Here is a 6,000-nt window from a genome sequence, read left to right as displayed (position 1 = left end):
AAGTGAACATAAAGATCTTGTGATTAAAACCACTTTCACTTGGTTTTCTTCTCTTCACTCTTTAGTACAAGACGAGTTTTGAATTTGTATCCCTTATTTAACATTGATGTCTGACTCAGTCAATAATTACCTTGAATGTCTCTGATTTCATTCTCACTTAAAGGCTGTCACAAATGGTACCATATTCCCTATATAGTATACTACTTTTAACCCGAGCCCTACCAAAGTAGGCCACTATGTAGTGAATAGGGATTAGAGCCCTACCAAAGTAGGCCACTATGTAGTGAATAGGGATTAGAGCCCTACCAAAGTAGGCCACTATGTAGTGAATAGGGATTAGAGCCCTACCAAAGTAGGCCACTATGTAGTGAATAGGGATTAGAGCCCTACCAAAGTAGGCCACTATGTAGTGAATAGGGATTAGAGCCCTACCAAAGTAGGCCACTATGTAGTGAATAGGGATTAGAGCCCTACCAAAGTAGGCCACTATGTAGTGAATAGGGATTAGAGCCCTACCAAAGTAGGCCACTATGTAGTGAATAGGGATTAGAGCCCTACCAAAGTAGGCCACTATGTAGTGAATAGGGATTAGAGCCCTACCAAAGTAGGCCACTGAATGATTAGAGTGTAGGCCACTATAGTGAATAGGGATTAGAGCCCTATCAAAGTAGGCCACTATGTAGTGAATAGGGATTAGAGCCCTACCAAAGTAGGCCACTATGTAGTGAATAGGGATTAGAGCCCTACCAAAGTATGCCACTATGTAGTGAATAGGGATTAGAGCCCTACCAAAGTAGGCCACTATGTAGTGAATAGGGATTAGAGCCCTACCAAAGTAGGCCACTATGTAGTGAATAGGGATTAGAGCCCTATCAAAGTAGGCCACTATGTAGTGAATATGGATTAGAGCCCTACCAAAGTAGGCCACTATGTAGTGAATAGGGATTAGAGCCCTACCAAAGTAGGCCACTATGTAGTGAATAGGGATTAGAGCCCTACCAAAGTAGGCCACTATGTAGTGAATAGGGATTAGAGCCCTATCAAAGTAGGCCACTATGTAGTGAATATGGATTAGAGCCCTACCAAAGTAGGCCACTATGTAGTGAATAGGGATTAGAGCCCTACCAAAGTAGGCCACTATGTAGTGAATAGGGATTAGAGCCCTACCAAAGTAGACCACTATGTAGTGAATAGGGATTAGAGCCCTACTGATAAAATGTATGTTGGATTGTATCAGACCTTTAACCAGAGTGTTTCAATTTAGAATATTGAATATTGAAAGAGATAGAGACTCCTTTGTGTGAAACAGTGAAAATGTATTTAATTGTAGAATTGATTTCATACTTTTTACATGGTATACAAGAAACATCAATTACATATAGTATAGAGTCCAGTCAGAACAAGCATCTCTCTCATTATAACACTTCTAAAAAATATCTAGAGTCCAGTCAGAACAAGCATCTCTCATTATAATGCTTCTCCTGAAGAATATCTCTCCTGAATGCGTAGAGGAATCTGATTCTCATTTACCCCCCTCCTCTGCGGTCGTTCCCCTCTAGATCTCTTCCTCTGTTTCATGTATAAAACAACGGTCACCAGAAACAGACAGAGCGAGGCCACCATGATGCCCAGGCCTACCAGCAGGATCAACCGGGCATGTCTGTCGCAGGCGGGCGTCTCAGCTGGCTTTTCAGAGGGCATCTGGGCCAGTCTGTAGGGCAGGGATCTGGGTAGAGTTTCCAGGTGACATGGTTCCAAGGTGTCGTTGACCAGCAGATTGACCCAGACGGTGGTGTGGAGGGGCGTTGGTTTCTCACCGTCACCACGATGAACAGATGGTGCATCCCCAGGTCCTTACCCATGAGCCTCTGGGCTACGGTCACATTACCGGACCGAGCGTCCAGCTGGAAGGGACTGCTGCTGCTGTCACCATGGTGATAGGATGATGGAGAGGTGCCCGGTGATTCCCGCGCTGCGATGGTGTATTTGATCTCCGAGTTTAACCCTGAGTCCTCGTCGATGGCGTAGATCTTGGTTACCATGGTGCCCATGGTGGTGAGACACGACAGGTTGCTGCTGGGAAGGATGACCTGGGGCTGGTAGTCGTTGACATCCTCGATGAACACTGTTACCCTGGCGACGGAGGTCAGAGGTGACGGGCGTCCGTTGTCGGTGGCGAGCAGATCTAACTCGTAGCGGTCCTGTTTCTCGGGGTCGACATCGGCCATGCAGCGCAGCGTCCCCTGGGCGTTGTCTATGACGAAGGGGCTGACACTGCTGTTCACCACCTTCACCTCCACCTCCCCGTTAAGCCCTGTGTCCACATCCGCCACCCCCAACTTCCCCACCTGGGCCAGGGGAGGTATATTCTCAGGGAGGAAGAAGATGAAGTGAGGGGTGAGGAAGTCAGGAGCGTTATCATTCTGGTCCAGGAAGGTGATTGTCACCATCACGGAAGACTCTAATGGAGGAGAGCCGTTATCTCTGGCTACAACTGTCAGTCTGTGAACATCCTGTTGTTCTCTGTCCAGGAGTACAGAAACCGTCAGCTGACCTGTGTTCTGGTCGATTCTAAAAATGGCCACCGCCATGTGTGATAGTTGGCCCAGTTTGTAGGTGACCTGCCCGTTCAGACTGCTGTGTGCGTCCTGCGCGCAGACTCTCAGCAGAGACGCCCCAGGGGGGTTATTCTCCTCTATGTCTATCAGATAGTGACTCTGGAGAAACTGTGGAGCATTATCATTCACATCCACCACCCTCACCTGGATCTCTCTCCTGGGGAAGCCCTGAGCTGCAGGCTCCCCGACACCATCGAGCATCACTACAGAAACATGATATTCACTATTCATCTCATTGTCTGAGGGCTTTGATGTTGACAGGAGATTTTTGCCCTTCTGCCGGCTCAAAGAGAACGGCACCTCTCCTTCAATGGAAAGATACGATGAGCCTCTAACACTACTAGTATCCCCCCGGTAGCTCTAGCAAAGCCAAGACAGTGGGGGGCTGGTTTTCCTGCAACACTATCGTCTGGTTTTGATGCTCTGCTATGAACCTGATCTTTATGCCATTCTCCTGGTATGGCGCGGGGAGCAGGGATACGGTTACCTGAGTGTCTGCAGGGGGGCAGTGGGGGCCGCTGGCTAACACTTTCAACACCACCTCCTCTCCCCTGTCACTAACACTGTCACTGTGGCGGTCTCTGAGGTCTCCTCTCAGGCTGATCAGGCCAGTGTGACTGTCCAGACTGAAGAGTTCCCTGGCCCGTTCTGAGAGCTTGGGGCTGAGGGAGTAGGTAATGTCAACGTTGGGGCCCAGGTCTAGGTCTGTGTCTCTGGGTGATTCCGCTATAATAACCACCTTCTGGGTGCTGTCCAGGCTCTGACCATGATTACTGCTGTGTCTCTGGGTGATTCCGCTATAATAACCACCTTCTGGGTGCTGTCCAGGCTCTGACCATGATTACTACTGTGTCTCTGGGTGATTCCGCTATAATAACCACCTTCTGGGTGCTGTCCAGGCTCTGACCATGATTACTACTGTGTCTCTGGGTGATTCCGCTATAATAACCACCTTCTGGGTGCTGTCCAGGCTCTGACCATGATTACTGCTGTGTCTCTGGGTGATTCCGCTATAATAACCACCTTCTGGGTGCTGTCCAGGCTCTGACCATGATTACTACTGTGTCTCTGGGTGTGTCCTCTGTAATAACCACCTTCTGGGTGCTGTCCAGGCTCTGACCATGATTACTGCTGTGTCTCTGGGTGATTCCGCTATAATAACCACCTTCTGGGTGCTGTCCAGGCTCTGACCATGATTACTGCTGTGTCTCTGGGTGATTCCGCTATAATAACCACCTTCTGGGTGCTGTCCAGGCTCTGACCATGATTACTGCTGTGTCTCTGGGTGATTCCGCTATAATAACCACCTTCTGGGTGCTGTCCAGGCTCTGACCATGATTACTACTGTGTCTCTGGGTGTGTCCTCTGTAATAACCACCTTCTGGGTGCTGTCCAGGCTCTGACCATGATTACTACTGTGTCTCTGGGTGTGTCCTCTGTAATAACCACCTTCTGGGTGCTGTCCAGGCTCTGACCATGATTACTGTTGTGTCTCTGGGTGTGTCCTCTGTAATAACCACCTTCTGGGTGCTGTCCAGGCTCTGACCATGATTACTACTGTGTCTCTGGGTGTGTCCTCTGTAATAACCACCTTCTGGGTGCTGTCCAGGCTCTGACCATGATTACTACTGTGTCTCTGGGTGTGTCCTCTGTAATAACCACCTTCTGGGTGCTGTCCAGGCTCTGACCATGATTACTACTGTGTCTCTGGGTGTGTCCTCTGTAATAACCACCTTCTGGGTGCTGTCCAGGCTCTGACCATGATTACTACTGTGTCTCTGGGTGTGTCCTCTGTAATAACCACCTTCTGGGTGCTGTCCAGGCTCTGACCATGATTACTGCTGTGTCTCTGGGTGATTCCGCTATAATAACCACCTTCTGGGTGCTGTCCAGGCTCTGACCATGATTACTGCTGTGTCTCTGGGTGATTCCGCTATAATAACCACCTTCTGGGTGCTGTCCAGGCTCTGACCATGATTACTGCTGTGTCTCTGGGTGATTCCGCTATAATAACCACCTTCTGGGTGCTGTCCAGGCTCTGACCATGATTACTACTGTGTCTCTGGGTGTGTCCTCTGTAATAACCACCTTCTGGGTGCTGTCCAGGCTCTGACCATGATTACTACTGTGTCTCTGGGTGTGTCCTCTGTAATAACCACCTTCTGGGTGCTGTCCAGGCTCTGACCATGATTACTGCTGTGTCTCTGGGTGATTCCGCTATAATAACCACCTTCTGGGTGCTGTCCAGGCTCTGACCATGATTACTGCTGTGTCTCTGGGTGATTCCGCTATAATAACCACCTTCTGGGTGCTGTCCAGGCTCTGACCATGATTACTGCTGTGTCTCTGGGTGATTCCGCTATAATAACCACCTTCTGGGTGCTGTCCAGGCTCTGACCATGATTACTACTGTGTCTCTGGGTGTGTCCTCTGTAATAACCACCTTCTGGGTGCTGTCCAGGCTCTGACCATGATTACTACTGTGTCTCTGGGTGTGTCCGCTATAATAACCACCTTCTGGGTGCTGTCCAGGCTCTGGGAAGTTATTGTTCACGTCAGTCACTTTTATGAATAACGTTGCTGTGAAGCTTAGTGGGGTAAACCACAGTCTGTGACCACTAGAGTCATCTCATGAAGATCCTGCTGCTTCTCGCGGTCTAGTCCTTGTCGTACAACCAAAAACAAAATGGCTGCATCTTCTTCTACTGTCACACTGAAAAACCCACCGTCTCCCTCTAGGTGGTACTGCAGCTGTCCGTTACGTCCCATGTCACTGTCTTCTGCTTGGTCGTCCAATAAGAAACTGGTGGGGACAGCCGCATCCTCAGAGACACTCAGATGGATCTCAGTGTTGTCAAAGTGAAGAGCTGTCCTCTACGACCACCATGACCTTCACCAGCTCTGCCTCAGGGCCCACGATGGCATCGTGTGTGACGATACACTCCCCAGCCTGAGGTTGGTCAGGACACAGGGCCCACGATGGCATCGTGTGTGACGATACACTCCCCAGCCTGAGGTTGGTCAGGACACAGGGCCCACGATGGCATCGTGTGTGACGATACACTCCCCAGCCTGAGGTTGGTCAGGACACAGGGCCCACGATGGCATCGTGTGTGGTCAGGACACAGGGCCCCACGATGGCATCGTGTGTGACGATACACTCCCCAGCCTGAGGTTGGTCAGGACACACACTCCGTGTGTGACGATACACTCCCCAGCCTGAGGTTGGTCAGGACACAGGGCCCACGATGGCATCGTGTGTGACGATACACTCCCCAGCCTGAGGTTGGTCAGGACACAGGGCCCACGATGGCATCGTGTGTGACGATACACTCCCCAGCCTGAGGTTGGTCAGGACACAGGGCCGATGGCATCGATGGCA

The 6,000-nt window shown here is 50.2% G+C and overlaps 1 pseudogene; it reads right to left on the bottom strand.

Annotated features, from left to right (window-relative positions):
* Positions 1-1,467: 1,467 nt before the first annotated feature.
* LOC124011607 lies at positions 1,468-5,604 on the bottom strand (annotated as a pseudogene).
* Positions 5,605-6,000: the final 396 nt, after the last annotated feature.

This window comes from Oncorhynchus gorbuscha, linkage group LG23 (genome assembly GCF_021184085.1).
Source record: "Oncorhynchus gorbuscha isolate QuinsamMale2020 ecotype Even-year linkage group LG23, OgorEven_v1.0, whole genome shotgun sequence".
In the NCBI taxonomy this organism is placed as follows: Eukaryota; Metazoa; Chordata; class Actinopteri; order Salmoniformes; family Salmonidae; genus Oncorhynchus; species Oncorhynchus gorbuscha.
Note: the sequence above shows the minus strand (reverse complement) of the source record. Positions and strands in the feature narration are given on the sequence as shown.